We start from the raw sequence: 21,860 nt of genomic DNA, 5'->3' as shown, positions 1-21,860 counted from the left end.
CACAGTTTGTCAATGACCATTCATGCAGACAGACAGCTTGTTAGTTGTCATGCCCACAAAGAAAGCAGCACATTGGTTGCAATTTTTTGTGGTACGTGGTGGAATATTCCCTCTTCAGCCCCTGTAGGGGAAGTTCCGATAGGCCGTGGCACTATACACGGCCTTCAAAATGCCCTGTGTAATAGAGATGCATTCCAAGCAGAGAGCTTTCATTGAGTTTCTTTTGACAGAAAACCAGAGCATCACAAATGTGACATACGTACTTGCAGCATCCACCTGTTGGGGTACTCGAAGTTTTGTGCCCACTGCATTCCTCACCAGCTAACAGGAGACCATAGAGAGCATCAAAGAACCATCTGTGTGGAATTCCAGTGAGTGGTACCACACCACCTCTCCTCTGAAGAATAAGTTCAAAACCGCACCCTCAGCCAGTAAAGTCATGGCGAAAGTGTTCTGGGATTGTGAAGGGGTTATTCTGTTTCATGTACTCCCTCACGCCATGACAATCAACTCTGAGGTGTATTTTGCTACTCTCAGGAAACTGAAGAAATGACTTCAGCATGTTCAGCACCAAAATAATGGAAAACAAATTCTCCTTCTCCATGACAACATAAGGCCTCATGCAAGTCTGTGCACCTAAGAGGAACTGACTAAACATCATTGGACTGTTCTTCATCTTCCACCATATAGTGCAGATCTCTCACCTTCTAACTTTTGACCCAGTGAAGGATGAACTCTGTGGGAATCAGTACATGGATGACGGGAAGTTTATTAATGCAGCAAGACAGCTCCAATGTCAACATGTAGGTGATTCCATGCGAGCATACAGGCCCTCCCAGTAAGGTGGTGTAAGGCTGTTGAATTGACTGGAGATTATGTTGAAAAATATAAGGGGCATTCAAATGAAACCCGGTCACTAGTGTAAAGTAATGGTAACAATTTTATTAACTCAAAAATGCAGTTATATACAGTACACATACTCAAAAATAGTCACCAAAACTGTTGGCACATTTATCCCATTGCGACACTAGCTGGTCGATTCCATCCTTGAAGAAGCTAGTAGGCTGCTGTCAGATCCAGGCCTGGACCCAGACACACACTTTGTCATCCGTTGCGAATTGATATCTGTGAATAGCTTGTTTTAGAGGTCCAAACCCATGAAAGTCACACAGTGAAAGGTCGGGACTGTACAGTGGATGTTCCAGCATTTCCCACCGAAACTGCTACGGTGTCGTCTTCACCACATTGGCCATGTTTGGGCAGCATTATCATGCAGGAGGATAGTGTCACTGGACAACATGCCTTGGCATTTCAACTTGATAGGTCATCTAAGGTTCTGTAAAGCATTCATTTCCACAATCATTTCTGGTGCCTGTCCAGGATGAGCATCGTCTTCCAGTGACTCACCCCTCAAGGAATTGTTTGCAACATTCCACAACACTTGAATGACTCAGACTGTACTCACAATATACATCCTTCGATACATTTCATGGCCTCCAACTCCATCTGCTGCCAAAAATTGAATCACTTCTTGTTGTTCCTGGTTACTCACCTGCATGTTCAGTAGTGGACGATAACTTCTGTGACCATCTTCTCTTCAGCATGAAACCACACTAGCGCTATGCAACATCAAATGGTGCGCACGTGTCAGTATCTCTACAAATAAATGGCGCGCCACCATACCTGCAGTTACGTGGTGCCACCTTACATGTAAGACAAAGGTAGACACCCTGACCAGGTTTCCTTTGAAAGAACCTCTTAGAATGTTGTAGCCAAAATAGTGGGATATAATATGGTGTATTGGGATCTTGAATAAAACCAACCTGCTTTCAGAAAAACAAAATATGTAGCAGTACTAATTGACCAGCCCTTGTAGATCATATGACTGGTTTCACAGGTAACCCTGCTTCAATGGGATAGGTGCTGCCTGTGACTGGACTAGAGCAGTTGATGATGGGGAGAAGTATGGGACAGATCTTGCATCTATGTCTATTGCAGGGCTATGAGCCATGAGGCAAGGGGTTGGGAGTAGGGATGGAATAGGGATCCACAAGGATTTGTGTGCATTTTATGGGTGGTGAAAAACATCTCTGGGAAGGGTGGGAAAGATAGTGGATGGTATAAGTAAGGCAGTAAGGCATGATGGGAGGTAGCCAAAACTCGGCAGTTCTGTAGTTCTAGACCTAGATGGTACTGCGCCATGAGGGGAGTGCTCCTTTGTGGCAGACTGGTAAGTAGGTGGAAGGTGAAATGACTGGACAGACAAGGCATGGGAGATACATATGTGTGCAAGGTTTGGAGGGTAAGTTCACTCTGTGACTCTTGCTATATTTGGAAGGATGTAACAACCACTGATAGCTAGGCTGCATGGAAGGGAACGGATGGCAGCTGTCAAAGTGGACATATTGCTGGTGGTTGGTAAGTTTGATATGGATGCAGCTGTCCTTGAGGTAGGGTCAATATCAAGGAAAATGGGTTGTGGGTTAAGGAGGACAAGGTGAAGTGAATGGGGGAGAAGGTGCTGACTTATTGGAGAAATGTGAATAGGATGTCCTCACTCCCAGTCCACATCACAAACTTGTAATCAATGAACCTGAACCTGGTGAGGTGTTTGGGATTCTGGTTGGTTAAGAAGGATTGCTCTAGACTGCCCTTGAATACATTGGCATGGGATGGTGCCAAGTGGGGTTCTGTGGATTTGTTTGTGGGTGATGCCTTCAAAGGAGAAGTAATTGCTAGTGCAGTCAGATGTTGGAAAACGTAGTAGTCAATAGCACCGAGGTCACGGGCATTGGGGATGTGAAGAGTGAGGTGGCATCAAAAAGAGCAGGGTGTTGTGTGATAAAGGAACAGGAACTATTGAAACTCACTGGAGGAAGTTATTGGTGTCATCTGTATAGGAGGGTAGGTTACAGGTAATAGACAGAATGCATTGTTCACAAAAGCAGAGATTCTTTCAGTGGCAACAAAGTAACCAGCCACTATAGGATGGGTTGGTTTGGTTTATGGACTTTAGGAGGGCATGAGTGCAAGGAATGGTAGGAATAAGGGGAGAGAGAGGCTCAAGGAAGAGGTTCTGAGATGGGTCCAAGGATTTGACAGGAGACTGTTTGAGTTCTGGAATGGAGTCACTGTGGCAGCATTTGTAGGTGTATGAACCTGACAGTTGGCAGACTCCCTCCACCAGGTAATCCCTGTGATTAAAAATCACAGTGGTGGAGCCTTCATCAGCAGGTAACTTGAGGATCAGTTTTTATGTGGTGGAATGCCGTTCTTTCTGTGTATGTTAGTTTGGTTTCCATGTTGAGGATTTGGGGAATGATAGTGAGACAAGCTTTGAGGTTAAATAATTCTAGAATATTAACAGGGGGTGATTTCAGAGCTGTGGGAGTGGATCACAGTTGGATGGAGGAGTGAACTGAGTCAAGCAGTGTTTAATATTCCTCCGTTGCTCTTGTGTATTTGTGCATGGTCATTTCTAGACATTCCTGTGCCACATGAATTGTTGAACCTAAACCTTACCAACACCCTTCTCCCCCTCTCTTTCACTCCCCTTAGTCCAGCATGCACATACTCACCTAATCCATTTTCACCTGCTGTCCTCACACATCACACACTTCGACCAACTGATCTTCATCGCACTATTGTCATCTTTTTATTTATTTTTGTCTTTGATCTCATTGTGTTTTCACATCGATTTTAGTTCTTTTTCTCCTTCCACTACCAGCCCTACTCCATCAGTCTTCACTTTTTTACTTGTACCTAATCTATTCTATCCTTTTGTGAGTTTTTCCCATGTATTTTTAAATATTTTACATATTTTTACAAGTTTTTCCCATGTAATTTTACATGTTTTTTACCAACCAGTATGGGTCCTTGCTCCTTCCAACTGCACCATTAGAGAAAAGTTTTCCTATCCCTATCCTCGGTCTCACATACTGTTCCTGTGTTGTTGTCTAGCTCATGGAATCCCCCCAAATGGCCAGACCATCAAATTTCTCATCTCCCATTGCAACCCCTCCTTGTGTGATGATCTCTATCAGTCCATAGTCCTCCCAACCCAGTCCTGTGAAACCATGTAAATCAGAACCAAACCTCCTTGCAATACCTTCTCTCCATCTGCGAAATCTGCTGCTCCGCAACAAGTACAATGCCATTTCAAAAAATTCTCCAACCTGTTCACCTTATACCCCCACTTTGGACTACTACCATCCACCATCTCCATAAGAGCCACCAAACTCCTGTCGACCTCTCATAGCTGACAAATCTCACCTCATGAACCTACTGCTTTTACCAAGCCCTCAGAAACTCCCTCCTGCCAACATACAGAATCCAGGGCATAAACAGACCTGAAATACAGTCATGAAACTTTCCTCCAAAAGCCAAAGTCCCACAAAAGTATAAGTCTTTTCTGAAGGCCTTACCTTTTGCTGTATTCCCATATTCAGTCATGCTTGACTTGTTAAAGATGTTCTCCCCTTCTACCAGTTCCTAAAGTGGAAACTCTCTTTCACCACCAACCCTACCAATCAGACTCAACCCAAAAATAATACTGAACCCTACATGACTCATTTGACTCCACCACCCAACCATGATACAACCCAACTTTTTTGTCTTCAAACCTCACCTCACCATCATTCCCCAGGTGCCTCAACATGGAAATAACCCTTAAAATCACAGAAAGAACCACAATTTACCACTTAAATCTTAACCCCAACCTTACAATACTACCTGCCAACAAAGGCTCCACCAAAGTGGTCTTAAACCACAGGAATTACCTGGTAGGGAGATTCCACCAGCAGTCAGATTCATCCAAATATAAGCCCTGCCACAGTGACCCCTTTCTAGAAATCCAACAGGATCAACAGTCCCTCCTAAAATCCTTAGACCCATACCAAAAATCCTTTCCCCTGTGTATATCCCTCTACTCACTGTTACCACTCCCCCACACTCCAACCTTCTACATGCTTCTTAAAGTCAATAAACGCAGCCACACAGCCCCCCCCCCCCCCCCTCCATTGTGGCTGCTTACTGTGCCCCACTGAGAGAATCTCTGCTCTCATGGGCCCACACTTTCAGTGTTTTACCCATAACCTACCCTCCTATATAAAAGACACCAACTATTTCCTACATCAAATCTGCACAGTTCCTCTTTCTTTAGCCCACAGCACGTTGCTCATCACTGTTGATGCCACCTTCATCAACACCATCATCTCCACTGCCATTGGCCTTGCCACTTTAGTCATGGGCCATCTAGAGGAATCCTCCCCAAGAATCCCAAACCCATTACCTGGTACAGATTCCTCAAGGTCATCTTCCTTATCTGAACTGAGAGTGATGACACCCTATCCACATTCCTCCAGAACCTTGACGCCTTCTGCTTCATTCACTTCACCTGGTCCTCCCCAACCGAACAAGCCAACTTCCTCAGTGATGTAGTGCAACTTAAGGAAAGCTACATCAGTAACTCTGTCCATACCAAACCTGCCAACCATCAACAATGCTTCCACTTTGACAGCTTCCATCCATTCGTTACTAAGAAGTCCCTTCCATACAGACTAACTACCTGTGGTCATTGCGTCTGTAGTGATGAGCAGCACCTCTCCAAATATACCAAGAACCTCACTGAGGCATTCACAGTCTGACCTTGCCCCATTCACAGGCTGAACTTGGCCACACAACCTTTTACAGAAACAGATCTCATCTGCCTTGTCTTTCCAGTCACCTACCACCTCTCCCATACCCACCAGTCAGTCACACAGGAGCACTCAGTACCACCCTGTACTGTAGCAGCTGAGTGACATTCTCTGCCATGGTTTTGACTGTTTCTTGTTGTGCACTGAAATGAGGGCTGTCGTATCCACTGTCCTTATCCCCCCTCCCACAATGGTGTTCCACAGTCCATTATACCTGTGCAATATCTGTGACATCCCTACACCATCCCTGCTCCCAATCCCTTGCCTTGTGGCTCATATCTCTGCAGTAAACCTAGATGCCAGATCTGCCCAATAGATCCCCACATTGCCACCTGCTCCAGTCCAGTTACAGACATCTCCTACCCATCAAAGGCAAGGCTACCTGTGAAAGCATTCTAGATGCATGATCTGTCCCATGCATCCTCCCACTACAACCTACTCCAATCTGGTCACAGGCATCTTCTATCTGATCAAACGCAGTGCTACCTGTGCAAGCAGTCATGTGATCTACAAACTAAGCTGCAAACAGTGTGCAGTTTTCTATATGGACATGACAACTAACAGGCTGTCTGTCCACAAGAATTGCCAGCGACAAACTGTGGCTGAAGGACATTCAGCATTACCCAGTTGCTGAACATGCTGCCAAACACAGGTGCTGTAATTCAATAGCTTCTTCACAGCCTGCACCATCTGGAACATTACAACACCAGCTTTTCTGAATTACACTGGTGGGAACTTTCCCTGCAAAGTATTGTACCTTCCTGTAACTCTCCTGGCTTCAACCTTCTCTTGTTCCTGTCCTCCTCCTACTTATCCCATTCCCTGCTACCACTCCAGTACTTCACTTTCTATTCTGCTAATGCACCCACTAGTCTCTTTCCCCTTATCTACTTCTTTCCTTTGCCACTCCCCTGTCATCCCTTTCCCCACTCCATCCTAACATTCCAACTGCACCTAGAAACCCTACTCTGTCCCTACCATATCCCTGCATGCTCCCACAAGCAGTGCTACACTTTCCCGACTCCTCCCCCCTCCCTGGCCCAGGGCTCCCCTTAGTGCCACCACCCACACTAGATTACTGCTCCCTTCGGGTGAAATTGCTGTCCACAGTCCAGCCACATCAGCCAGAGATAATGGTCGTGTGTGTGTGTGTGTGTGTGTGTGTGTGTGTGTGTGTGTGTGTGTTTGTGTGTGTTTTCTTCAGAAGAAGGCCTTTTGGTCAAAAGCTTACATGTGTAGCAGTTTTTTTGTTGCACCTGTCTATGACTCAATGTCTCCTCTATATGTTGAGTAGCAAATTACCCTTTGCATACTTTTCATAATACTGTTGTTATATCATTCCAGATTTTCTATTGATAACCTTTAAATAGGGTGGCATAGAGGTTAAGTACTAGTCTGGCATTCAGAAGGACCACAATTCAGTTCCCTATCCAGACAAGCACATTTCAGTTTTTCATCATACCCTTAAATCACGTAGTATAAGTGACCAGAAAGCTTCTTAACAAGGCCATGACTATGAATCACTTATGGTGAATTCCAGGAACATTCCTATTTCCTTCCCCATGTTTGTCCAATCTGAGGTTAGCTTTCTGTCCCAAATATTCCTTCCTTCTTACAAATGCTTCACACACCTCATTAATGAACATGTAGTCAGCAGAATGACAAGTAACAGATGAAAGCTAGTATATCTGCAGCTCAGTTTTGGAACCCAAAAACCATTTTTAGGATGTTTCTCAGTAACAGATAAGGGTTTTAGAAAATGGAAAGATGGCACTTCTAGATAAATGCCTAGAGAATATGCTGTTAAAATTTAAGTAATATTCTGCACTTAGTTATTAAGATATCTGCTGCTGACAGTGAAAAAAATGTGAAAAATGTCTCTTTTTGTTTTTTATTATTATTATTTCTCAGGAACAGCCCAAGAAGTAATTGTTGCCTGCTTAAGCTCCTTAAGGCACACCATAGGCCACATCTAATGCAGAAATAACCAAATGATTTGTTCCATTTGCCTAAGCTACAGGAAGAGTGTAGTATTCCAACGTTGACCCTGTAATGTAGGATAATTACAGTAAGACAGCCCTTCTGTTGGGTATGCAGGTGGTCCTTACCCAGTGGCCATCCCAGACACTTGGCCCTATCTTTCTGTCACCAATAGAATCTGAGGTATAAGCTCCAGAAAAATCCCATTTTTATGCACGGCATTTTGGAACGTAGTGGTAGTCCGTGCTACCAATTTGGTCACTCTGAAGATTTAATTTTTTGTACTAAGATTTGCAGTAGTCTTTTACTGAAATAAATGAAGTAAAACAAAATAGAATAATGTTGTAAACATAAAGACAAAGAGAGGTAGGAATCCATGCAAGAGAAACTACAGAGAAGGAGACTAGTATAAATTAAGACTTGTATGGCCAATATGTACGGTGGAGCCAGTTCAGAAGTGCTCCTGTTAGGAGGAAGAATCTAGATGGGTTACTTGATGGTGCAGGTACCATAAGTCCTTCTGGTATGTTTCATAGCACACTCAGCAATAGGATGCTGGGTGTTGTTAGCGTAGGCAATTTATGTGGTATTTCAGTGATAGTCATGCTTGTTGGTTATCAGACATGTGCTATGACAAATTGCCCTCCACTGCTGGTAACATTCCTCTCTCTCTCTCTCTCTCTCTCTCTCTCTCTCTCTCTCTCTCTCTCTCTCTCTCGTTCAATGCTATTGCTGTAAAGTGTGGTACTGACAGCATGTGTAGAGCAAGCCTAATAATACACATCTCCACATGGATAGGAGCCCTAATTAAGATGTTATAATTACATGTATAAATGTTTTCAGTACATTGTGATTTGCAGCTGTCAAATTCTGGGGAAAAGATACTGTCAGTGTTTCACACTAAAGCTGCTACTTTTTTGACAGACTGTCAAAATTACAATAACACTTATGATGAATAAACCAGCTTGACACACATGGTAATCCAATGATAACAAATTCTCAGTTGTATATCAAATATCATTGTAATGTGGATCACATCATGCTGGACAATGAAGATCTGTGATATGTTTAAGTGTGATGACTTAAATAGAACTATTAACAGCAAAAGTGAGCAAATCCCAAAACTATTCAGCCAGTAAATAAGTAGTAGCTTCGATGTTAAAGATTTAAAAAGTCTTTTCTTCAGTTATCACATTTGTTAAGTGGGTGAGTTGAGGAATAACACATGCATACTTTGTTAGTTATCTGTATGAATGGCAGGTTCAGTTGTAGTTCATAGCATTCTCATTTCACTGATTGAGGTAAGGAAGTCATCCTCTTTGCATATAAGCTGATTATTAGAGTCTAGTCACCCACACGTGTGTGTGTGTGTGTGTGTGTGTGTGTGTGTGTGTGTAGTTAGAGATTGAAATTTGAATATAAATGTACCTGAAAGTCACTCAATATAAATGGATCAGCATGTAACCATATTTGTATGGAAAAAAGTTAGTTTTTTATCTCAGTTTATGCATTCTACATCACAAAATGTTTTAGACATTCACAATAAGGTCTTGTTGTACTGACATCTCTGTGTTAACTACCTTTTCAACTTACTGTGGGCTCTGTTTGGATCAACATTTGTGTGTTATGTTAATGAACAAAACTCTAGGCTTGAGTTGTCCTACAACTGCTGGGTTAATGTACCATGTTGAATACCTTATTTCTTTTCTCCATCAACCAAATTTTGCTTATCAAAGGGTAATTGAGGGGTTTGCTGCAGAAACAGTGTAACCCACAAGTTTCCTGTTTTTAGAAAAAAAAGGAGTGAAAATTAAAGAAACTGTATAAAATAACTATTACTGCTACAAAAATTGTTCTTTGTACTTGGAGTGATATTATTAAATGTAAATATTTGCTCTCTATATGAACTTAAAAATTGTATTTTCAGTGCCAAAATTGTGGGTTACACCATTTTACCTCCAAGAAAAATTTGAAACTTTATTGGTGTATTTCACATTTCTGTACTTTTATACAGCATTCTTGTTCTCTATGAACAAAATGTGTATTTAGTGCCAAAATGAAGTAACCTCCATTATCACAATTTTAAGAAAAATGATGGTAAGAACACTATTTAAATTAAGTAAACAGTATGTATTAAAGAAAATAGACAACATCTGTTTCACATTTTGCTGCAAATATGGGATGGAAAGTACAACTTCTTTCTTTACTGGCATTAGTACTCAAAATAATGCAACTTTTTTAGGTAATATTACAAAAATGTTTAGACATTTCTCTCAGTAAACAAGCAATCATTCATTTTTGCCTTCTTCACTCGAAGCTATGTCTGTATCAGACTTTGGAAGTGTAGCCTGTGAATTAATAATATCTTCATAAAAGCTGTGATGGATGGGAGGAACATATTTCATCAGCTTCCTTAAATCTTTAGCTTTAGGCTGTGTTATTGTAGGTTTTTTCACCCCAGATAACTTCAAAAGCATGACACAATCTGGTTGATGTATTTGACATCCTTTTCTGGTTTTCTTGCAATTCATGGACCTGCATGGCATATCTTGATTTACTGTTTCAGAGAAATTGATTTCAAAAGGTTTTTCCATGTGCAATTTCAGCCGCTGTAGCTTCAGCCAGTTGATTTTGTCACCGTCCATACATATTTTCTTCTTAAGAGTTATATCTTTCAAGGGCTTGATGCTTTTAAAATCGTCTTCCTGTAGATGAGTGACTTGAAATTTGTTTCTTTCTTCTTTGCTGCCCCAATAATTCTAATAAGACTTTCAGCATCAAAAATATATTGTTCTTTCTTCACTCCATTATGAGAAATTCTGGTCACAGGTCATGAAAGAGTATCCTGATACAAAAAATTTCAGCTCAATTGTCTCAACACTAATCTCTGGATTCATGACAGTATACAGCAACATAAGAGACAGATTGAAATTTCAGTTTTGTCCCCCACAAGTATCTCTATAGCAGACAAATTTCTTTACATGCAAGGGAAGATTTTTCACATAATGCAAAATACATGTAGCAATTTCTTTTGATCCTCTACCTGCTTGTACCTCTGTCCAGAAATACATGGAAGCTTTGTCTTCACACTAGACTGTTGATACAGAAATCAAAGCAGCTTAACTGCCTTATATAGTATATCTCAGAAAACTGTAAGTTCAGTCAATGAAAGAACACTCTGCAAATCAAATGCTATAATGCACATCTCAGGATCAGATCTGGCCAGTTCTACATCTTCCTTCATTTGGGACCTCACCAGTTCAACTCTTCAAAGGTGTAGTTGATGTGACAGTTCCAGCATTTTCTTTCCATTTTCAATCAGTTGTATCTGCTGTTTCTGTTTTCTTAACTTCACAACTGTTAGACATATCAGAATGTGGTGGATGGAATGAAAGATTGAAATCTGAAATAAATACCTAACAGTAAAGCGATTCCTTTACTTGGGCATAATCTCGTTCTGTTAATCAATCCAAATGCAAATGACACATTTTGGCAATGTTCAGCTCAAGATTAAGATATTCTCAAATTGGATTGTCCTTTTTGGAATAATGTGAGTGGCACCTTGGGAATGATTCTATGTGACCTTTAACTTGATATTTGACTTCTGCAGAATTTTTATTTGCAGGTTCACATTTACCACAATTGTCTGAAGTGACTTTTCCTTTTTGTGTGTAAGAAGTAACATCATGGTCTAGCCAACTAGACGAAATTTGAAAGGTGTTTTGGAAACCAAGTCTGCACACATTAATATGAGTACCATCCTGTTTCTTTAAGGTGTATGTACGAGTGAATGTGTGACATGATTCTGTTGTACTATATGACCACTTCTTCATTGTTTGTTGCACCAGTCCACAGATAAAACTTTTATGAGCTAATTCACGTTCTTTGCTAAGGGAAGAGAACCTTTCAGAATTGCACTACATGTCTTCTTCAGGAACATTAATCTCACAGTTTTTAGGACAGTTGCAATAATAGAAACTAAACTTCTTGTACTTGCCAGTAACACATGCCATCTTCTTTACATATCATTTCCACAAACCAGGATTCCTTGTTCTCTTTCTACCCTGTTTTTGAATGACAGGAGGGTCATCTTCAACATCAATAAAGTTTCCACTCACATCCAGATTGGCGATTTCATCTCCTTCAATGACAGTAAATGCTGTTTTAGTTGAGGTACTTGGCATTTGTCCATCATTTCCAGGATCTGTGAGAGTAGGGTTACCTCTTTTACTTTGTGGATCATTTATAGGTGCTGAGAAAGCAGATGCTTGTAGTCTTTCTGTTTCAGCACTAGTTTGTCTTTTCACATTTCTCTTTTTAAGCTTCCTTTTGGGGGTTTCTTAATCAGAGTCATCTTCGTATGAAGAAGCATTTGGAACATATTCTTTATCAGAACCAGAATCACTCAGATTTTCTTCACTAGATGAATCCATAATGGGTTATACCAATTTTTCACTCAATTAATTTCAAAATAATTGTCTACAAGTTGCACCACTAATGTTTTACTCCTGAATGACATCTGAAAAGAAGTACAAAAATGATAATCTATAAAAATGTAATGAAGTAACAAAAAACACAAAAATATAAAAAAAAAAACGTATTTGTGGGTTACACCGTTTCTGCACCAAACCCCTCAATTAAGAAAGTGCTTGTTTTACTCTGGAGACTCCATCATATAGTGGTCTCTTTTCAGTGATTACACAAACTCATCTTCTGTTTCTAGAATGAGCTCCAAAATCCCACTGAGTAAATGGATGAAGGAAAATGGAGGATTATAACCTGGGTCACTATCCCCGAAGCTATTCAATGGTGGTAGAAGTTATATCCATAGTTGTCACAAGATAACACGACTTACTATGAATACTACAGAAATTTAATAAATGAATAAAACATCAACATATTTACTTACAATAGGTACAGCATTATGAGTCAGTAAATTACTTTTGGATCACTCTGAATCTCTATTCCACCAATGTCTCTGATATGTTAATCTTCATACAACAGTCAAATGTTAATAATGGTATGGAATGTTCATAGTTATCTCACTGCAAGTCTTCCAATATATGAGGACAGAACTGGGTGAGCAGCATCTTAAATAGGCACATGGGCAAATACATTTGCATGCAGTGAGTGGAAGTGAAAATATGCCCTCTGGTGGCATCCATAATGCCATCCATCAGAATACAATGAGTCCTGTCAGTAGCATGGCTTGCAGTGGCACCTGCTGGAGGTCTGTTTAAATATAGTATCTTCTGTGGAGATGTGGGTGGTGCAACTTCTCCATTCGACATAAGACACCGTGAAACCATAGTAGAGAAATGGTCTGTTCAAAATGTTTTAGAGAGCTTAATTTCCCAGTATGTCTAGTAAAAGTTTTTATGTATATTTAACATGACTGTCCAGTTTATTTGTAAGTTTTGTATTCATATTAGGTAAATCTTTTCATTGAGCAAATAACAACTTCCACTCACAAATAAGCAGCAAAACAGTAAAGAGAAAAAACACTAAATGGAACTGCAACCAAATAAAAATAGCAAGAAAACTTAGTTTTGTCAAGTGGCAGCAGAATAATACATACAAGAATCACCATCAGTTTTTTTGTTAAGCTGAAGATGCCAAAACAGGCCCATACCACCATTATGAACCTGTCCTCCCAAAACCTCAGTCCCACAGAAGTCTCAGTCTTTAACATAAGCCTGGGCTTATTAAAAACCTCCTCTTCTTCTCCAGTTCCTACAGTGGAAACACTTTTGCATCACAAACATAGAAATCAGACTAAATCAAACCTTGTCTCAGTCAGTTCACTTGCTCTATCTATGATCCACTCCTGCTCCTCCTCCCCCCCTTCCCTCCCCCCACCCACCCAGTTCATTCCCTGATAATTTTCCAGAATTTATTAACCTGAAAGCTTGCCTCAGCCGCATTCCACAAATCATTTAACATGGAAACCAACCATCCAGGACACCCCATTGTGGCTGGGTATTGTGCTCTCACAGAGGGCATCTCTACCCTTGTGAACCAACACCTTCAGCTTACTACCTATAAACTACCCTCCTCTATAAAAACACTAAGCATTTCCTCTAACAATTCTAAATGGTACCTGTCCCTTTACCACCTAGTGCCCTGCTCACCATAGTTGATGTGATCTCCCTCTATGCTGACATCCTCAATGCTCATGGCCTCACCACTACTGAACACTACCCTTCTCAACATCAAACTGAATCCAAACTTACAACATCTTCCCTAGTCACCATGACCAACCATATCCTCACCCACAGTAATTTTTCATTGAAGGCATCATCTACAAATAAATCTGTGTTACAAATGTAGATAATTGACAACCAATGCTGTACAATCGCATTGTACAGCATTGGTTGCCAATTATTAACATAAAAATGATCGCAGGCCTCAGACGGGATTTTATGTCCGGTATATCACAAATGTAGACATTTGCTTGGCACCATCTTATGCCAACCTATTCACAGGCCATCTAGAGGAATCTGTCTAGTCACTCATATTCTAAACAACTCACCTGTTTCAGATTCACTGATGACATCCTGATAAACTAGACTGATGGTGAGGATACCCTATCCACATTCCTCCAGAACTTCAACACCTTCTCCCCCATTTACCACATCTGGTCCTCCTCAGCCCAACAAGTCACCTTCCTTGATGTCAATCTCCATGTCATGGATAGTTCCCATCAGTACCTCTGTCCAAATCAAACCTCCATTTCTCATTCCACACCAAGAAGCCCATTTCGTACAGCCTTTCCACCCATACTCGTTGTATCTGGAGTGGTAGACAGTCCCTTTCCAAATGTGCTGAGGGTCTTGCTGAGGCCTTTGAAGATTGAAATTACCCTCCACACCTTGTCTAGAAACAGATCTCCCATGCCTTCTCTCCCTAGTCACCTATTATCCCTCATTGACTGGCCTTAAGGAGTGCCCCTGCGTGTCTCAGTACCACTTAGCACCGGAGTAACTGAATCACACTCTTCTTCAGACTACCTCTTGTTGTGTACTGAAATGAGTAATACCCTCCCCACCATCCTCTCCATCCCTCCCACAGTGGTATTTGCCACTCACCTAACCTACACAATATAATTGTCCATCCCTATTTCACCCCTTCTCTCAGCCCCTTATCCCACTTCTTATATTCCTGAAAAAGACCCAGCTGCAAGACCTGTCCCAAGCATTCTCTCATTATACTGTACTCCTGTCACACATTTTGTATCCCATCAAAGCCAGGGCCACCTGTGAAAGCAGCCATGTGGTATACTAACATAGCCGGATCCAGTTGCCAAACATGCTATGTACTATGGCGTGCATGACTTCAGTGACTGTTTCATTGCCTATGCCATCTGGATTCTTCTCTCCATAGCTATCTTTTCTGATTTATGCAGCTGTGGACTCTCCTTGCAGCACATCCTTCATTTCCCTAACACCCCTGGTCTCAATCTTTATTAGTCCCTGACCCCCACCTACCTCTGTGCCTTTCCTGCTCCCATTCCAGACACACGCATGCCTTCTATCAGCCATGTATAGTTTTTTCCCCTTCTCTGCATCTCTAACCCCCTCCCAGTACAGCCTCCCAATGCTGGACTGTCCTTCCTGTTGTGATGTTTGCCTGCTTTATTTCTACATTGATAGTCTTCGGTGTCGACATGCAGCATTGCTATGGGGGTGGAAGTTCAACAATGACTACTGTAAATGATGTAGCCAACTCTTGCGCAGTTGTGTTTCACAATTCTTTACTTTCACTGTTCCCAACCCCCCAACATTACACAGTTATATGGCCAGTTCACTACTGCAAAATTTTGATGAGCCTCATTAATAGGTAGCAGGCAAACATCAGCATACTGCTACAATAGTTTGCTGTAGAACATCTATGAGCAGTAAAACCTAACCACACATTTCACACTTCTTGCAGAATAATAAGGTATGTGTGAAACTATTTCAGCCTATTTGTGTTACACTAATTCCACTGTTAAGTTAATGCATTATTGTTATTCTAACTGATGCAGACTTCCCATCAGAAAATCGGCCATGGACTTACTGTCTAGAGACCAAACGTCCATCCTTTATATATCCTCACAATAACAGGCACTAAAACTATACATTGTTTGGTGTTTAAGTTACAGAAATTACAATTAAAATGTAACTCATGTAGTGCTTCAAGAATTTCCGTGTAAATTCTAGAACCACTTGGCCTTCCTCTGTCTTGAACTCACGATATCTTAAATAGAAGTGTGAGAGAGATGAATCCAACCTACTGTGCATTGCATGTTTGTGTGTGCAGGTCTAAAAACACTCATGAGCAAAATGTGGACGCAGCGGCCGAATGGCGGCCGATAAAAACCTGCTGTACGATCCAAAGAGTTTCAGTGTATGTGTAGAGAAGAGCCTGTGCTATTCTTTGCTGGTTTAGTGACTGTGATGATTGTTAAGAACAAATGAAGAAAAGAGATTAGACTTTGAAGTAATTCATGTGTTGGACTTGCTAGAAGCAAGACATGTTCATAAATTATGAGTGGTTCTTAAACCAACTCGTTTATGAATGCTAATTTAATATGTTTCTAAAGCTCAAAATATGGGTGAAATATGAGAAGATGGAGATATTTACATGTGAAATGCAAGAATGTTATTTTGCATAATCCAATACATAATTAATTGGTGGAAACATAAAGTTTGTACATTTACTCCACACATTCTATCATCAAAAAGCCTTAGAACATGGAGACCAGTGAAAAGGACCCGAAAAAATGTGAATTAGAGATGAAAAGGAGAAAAGTGGATGTTGCATGTTGCCATAGCAACTGTGTATAACAAGACAAGAAAACCGTTATGAGAAACTTGATTTAGCCCAGAAATCAAATGAAAAAGAAAATTTGTGAATGCAGCAAAGGGAGACATAAGGAAGTAATAACATTAAAAAAATGGAAGGAAGATCTTGACATATTAGACTAAGAAGAGATACGATGAGAATAATTCAACTAAGAAGATTCAGTGTGGGGAGTATACAGGTCTCACACACATCGCGGTGACGCCAATGCAGAAACCAACACCAATGCCACCCGCACCATTGCTGTTCACCGGTGCTGATTCTACATCATGCTGACATGGAAACCAGCAACCAATGACACCGGCACCAGTTGCTGTTCATCAGTGTTGATTTCACACCCACTCACCGACACAGCCTAAAACTCTACACCGGGTGAGCGTAAAACAATAATTATTTGAGTATAAAGTTGAATAAATGATTCAATAGACTGTATTTGTGTATTTATTATACTTAGAATTATTTTTTTAAATGCTTACTAGATCAAAAATTGGTAAAGCCATGGGAAACGTACAGTTAGTTGGAGAAACTTCAGAACCAGCCATGGCTATGAGAATCAGTAGAGGAATGCCAGACTGGGCTGAGTTAGAAAATTTAATTAAAGCACAAAGTGCAGCTTCAAATACTCAAATTGTGACTTTAAGTGAAAAACTAGATGCCCAGAGGGCAGATTCAGTGGCTTTAAGAAAGGAATTAAATGAAACTTTAAATTCTAGATTAAATTCTCAGAATGAAACTCTAAGGAAAGAAATAGGTTTGGTACATTCTAGTTTAAATGCTCAAAGTGAAGTTCTAAATGACCAGAGTGAAACCTTGATTAGTCAAGCAACAAATATAGGTTTACTAAAGACTGAATTTGACACACTGAATAGTAAAGTTGAAAATTTGAAATTAGATTTAAAGAAAGAATTAATGAGTTCTTTAAACCTTCAGGTAAATCAGCTATTCACTGACTGTAGTCAGAAACAGAATGATCAAATCCAAGATTTAGCAACAAGGGTAGAATTTGATATTGAGGAAAAATGTAATAAGGTAGAAACCAAAATCAATGAAAAATTAGGATAATTTGAAAATGTATGTAATGTTAAGTTCAATGTTGTAAAGTAGAGATTACATACTGTAAGAAAAAGCGTTGATAAGCAAGAAAAGTTGATACCAATTATCCAATCGCAAATTACAGGCATTAATACATGACTAAATACTGTGATAAGAAATTTCAGAGAGAAACTAGTGAACTCCGACATTATAAATATAAATAGTTTGGAGGAACATGTGGAAGAACTTATAGATCAATAAGTTTCCGAGAAAGTAACATCCAGGAATGTATCTCCTATTTTATGTTCTGAACTTAGTGATACCAAGAGAGGTATGGATGACCTATGGTGAGAATTCAAACTTATCCAAGATAAAGTAGACAAGAAGATGACTTCTCCTAAGTGGTAGTGGCTAGTGAAGTGATGACTGATCTACAATGGAAGGCCAATTCAGGATTATCCAGGCAATTCCCTAAGTTTAAGCCAGAAGGGGATGTACATCAAACTCATTTTCTGAAAAGATTTAACCAAGCCTTGCCGAAGAACTGGGTCAGAAAAAGGACTGTACTATGTAAAGGACATAAAGTCTCATATCTCTCAGGGACACTAATGTTCTGTGTTAATGGGCAGAGTGATGACCGTCGGATCCCAAGTTATTTTTGGTGTTTCTTCTGCAATAAAAGTTCCTGCACAGAATTCCCCCAACTTCTTACACTGTTCTATCATTCCCCATTTATTGGTTATTAGAGAAACATACTAGTGAGAAATTGTGATTATGTCACCCAAAATTGCTCCTGGTATGTGACTGCATTGTCCTCGGTTGTTAGATGGTTGTGCCCACTAGGCATTTTGACTGTGTCATCTTCAGTTATTAGAAAGTTGTGCCCGCTAGAAATCTTGATTGTGTCTTCCTCGGTTATTCCAGAGGTGCCCCTACCTGTCTTCATGACTCGTCCCGAATCACCCCAACTTATCCTGACATTACTAGGCAGCGACATGAACTGGGAATTGGTACACATATTATCCCTGAAATAAGATAGTTTAAATCTGCCTAGCCAGCCCTTCTCTCCCACAGTTTCAATTGTAATGTCAACAGCAGCCAACGCGGTCACCACGAATAGCTAGGTTTTATTTTTCCGTGAATTAGTCCATGTAAGTAATCTCTTCACCAGTTTTCTGTGCAAATCTGTGGGCAGAAGTCTGGGTGAAATCAATGTCATTAAATGTGTATATTCTATTAATATGAATCATAATTACAATGATTCCAAAAATGGTTTTCTTGAAAGCTGCCTGGTAATCTTTTTTTGTCACATAGTTCAAAGTAAGCAGGGAGAACCATACCTGGCACATAACTTTCAAAATAATTTCTGAATTTGTGAGAATACCATTTTCACACTGAATGTAAGATAATTGAGTTAAAGTCATTGAAGCATATTTATCTTAGTAAAATGAATAGAATATTATATTTGTGGAAAACATAATATTGTGTGACTAATTAAATGACTGCAATAATGGAATATATAATTTTATACTTAGTACAGAATGTTTTATACCTTTTATGAGATGTGACATAGATGGGAGGGTTTGTATCAATGTTGAAACGGGGTGGGTAGTGTAGGTAAAAGCCTGACTTACACTAACAGATAAATCATGACTAACACAAAACATACCTTACACCTTTTAAATGACCCTCACAAGAAAGTGTGCCTGATTCTTCACCATTTGCCGTTTCCAAAGAGTTGTTAAGATTTTCTTCAGGGACCTCAAGGGTGAAGGTGGGAATGTCCATTCTGTATACCGGCAAGGTAGGGATCCTGGGGAAGAGGGATGGAAAGGGTTTCCTGTCTATGGGGCTGTCTTCTTTCTCTTCTTCAATCTTAGCAACCACATCTACCTTTTTTCCTTTCTTACTTCTTGTTTGATGACCTATCTATTTTTCACTCTTTCCATATTCATCTACTTCTATTGCAGAAGTCCTTCCTAGTTTCTGTGGTTTCCAATAACTACAACTTATCTTCAGATAAGAAGGATGAAGTATCATACTACACAAAAACATGTCTGCATACACAAAAAGAAATATGAATACACAAACAATGAAGTTACAAACTGAAAGGGTGTAAGAACCGCCAAGGGTTTTAGGGGAAAAAGATGTGTATACATCTGGAAAGATGCACACATTACTTTTTAAGTGACAGTTCTACATCGTTCCTTTTTTTATCTTATCCTGTATATACATTTATATATATAGAGGTGTGTATATATATAAAGAAAGAATGGTAGCAATCAACTCATGTGCCGAGAGGGATAGGAGCAGGAGAGCTTGTGGAATAATTATAAAATATTGATAAGCAAGGTAGGAGTTAATCGTGATAACCAGTTAAGAAAAGTCAGGGTAGCAAACACTCTGATGAATTGATGAGTCATAGAATAGTGGGACTTGATCATTATGTGTAGACATAGTATCTGACATGAGTTGAATAATATGTGTAGACATAGTATCTACTAAGATTATAGAAGTTGAGAAGTGGAAGAGGACTCTAGAGTATTAGAGAAGGTACTAAGAAGTAAGAGTGAATTGCAAAATAGATTTTATTTTTATCAGGAAACATTTAATTCTAGTGTACGTAAAGATCTATACTATGGCAATGAACCATGAGGCCTACTCGTAAAGGATAAGGGGTCGTACCCAGCATTTGCTAAGGATATAGGGCAGGCGTACCTACATAGAGATAGGACGACCTGTAGCCTGATGAACAGGGATGTTTTATAAAGGGGTGTACCTACCAGAACGGAAGGAGTAAGTGCACTGATAGAGTCAGCTCACATGTAAGGTATAGGTACTGATTCTAGGGGAAAAGGATAATATCGTGACAGAAGTCACGCATTTAATAGGAATTATTCTGGTAAGTTTGAATTCTCTATACCACTAGCTTTATTATCTACATCTACATCCATACTCCGCAAGCCACCTGACGGTGTGTGACAGAGGTTACTTTGAGTACCTCTATCGGTTCTCCCTTCTATTCCAGTCATGTATTGTTCGTGTAAAGAAAGATTGTCAGTATGCCTCTGTGTGGGCTCTAATCTCTCTGATTTTATCTTCATGGTCTCTTTGCGAGATATGCGTAGGAGGGAGCAATATGCTGCTTGACTCCTTGGTGAAGGTATGTTCTCGAAACTTCAATAAAAGCCCGTACCAAGCTACTGAGTGTCTCTCCTGCAGAGTCTTCCACTGGAGTTTACCTGTCATCTCCATAACGCTTTCGCAATTACTAAATGATCCTGTAACAAAGCACTGCTCTCCGTTGGATCTTCTCTATCTCTTCTATCAACCCTATCTGGTACAGATCCTACACTGGTGAGCAGTATTCAAGCAGTGGGTGAACAAGTGTACTGTAACTTACTTCCTTTGTTTTCGGATTGCATTTCCTTAGGATTCTTTCAATGAATCTCAGTCTGGCATCTGCTTTGCCGATGATCAACTTTATATGGTCATTCCATTTTAAATCACTCCTAATGCCTACTCCCAGATAATTTATGGAATTAAGTGCTTCCAGTTGCTGACCTGCTATGTTGTAGCTAAGTGATAAAGAATATTTCTTTCTATGTATTCTCAGCACATTACACTTGTCTACATTGAGATTCAATTGCCATACCCTGCACCATGTGTCAGTTCGTTGCATATCCTCCTGCATTTCGGTACAATTTTCTATTGTTAACAACCTCTCGATATACTACAGCATCATCCTCAAAAAGCCTCAGTGAACTTCTGATGTTATCCACAAGGTCATTTATGTATATTGTGAATAGCAACGGTCCTACGATGCTCCCCTTTGGCACACTTGAAATCACTCGTACTTCGGAAGACTTCTCTCCATTGCGAATGACATGCTGTGTTCTGTTATCTAGGAACTCTTCAATCCAATCACACAATTGGTCTGATAGTCCGTATGCTCTTACTTTGTTCATTAAATGACTGTGGGGAACTGTTTTGAATGCCTTGCGGAAGTCAAGAAACATGGCATCTACCTGGGAACCCTTGTCTATGGTTCTCTGAGTCTCGTGGACAAATAGCGTGAGCTGGGTTTCACACGATGTCTTTTTTGAAACCCATGCTGATTCCTACAGAGTAGATTTCTGGCCTCCAGAAAATTCATTATACTCAAACATAATACGTGTTCCAAAATTCTACAACTGATCGACATTAGAGATATAGGTCTATAGTTCTGCACATCTCTTTGACTTCCCTTCTTGAGAACGGGGATGACCTGTGACCTGTGACCTTTTCCAATCCTTTGGAGTGCTATGC

This window comes from Schistocerca americana, chromosome 2 (genome assembly GCF_021461395.2).
Source record: "Schistocerca americana isolate TAMUIC-IGC-003095 chromosome 2, iqSchAmer2.1, whole genome shotgun sequence".
Classification (NCBI taxonomy): domain Eukaryota; kingdom Metazoa; phylum Arthropoda; class Insecta; order Orthoptera; family Acrididae; genus Schistocerca; species Schistocerca americana.
This window is presented reverse-complemented; position numbering follows the sequence as displayed.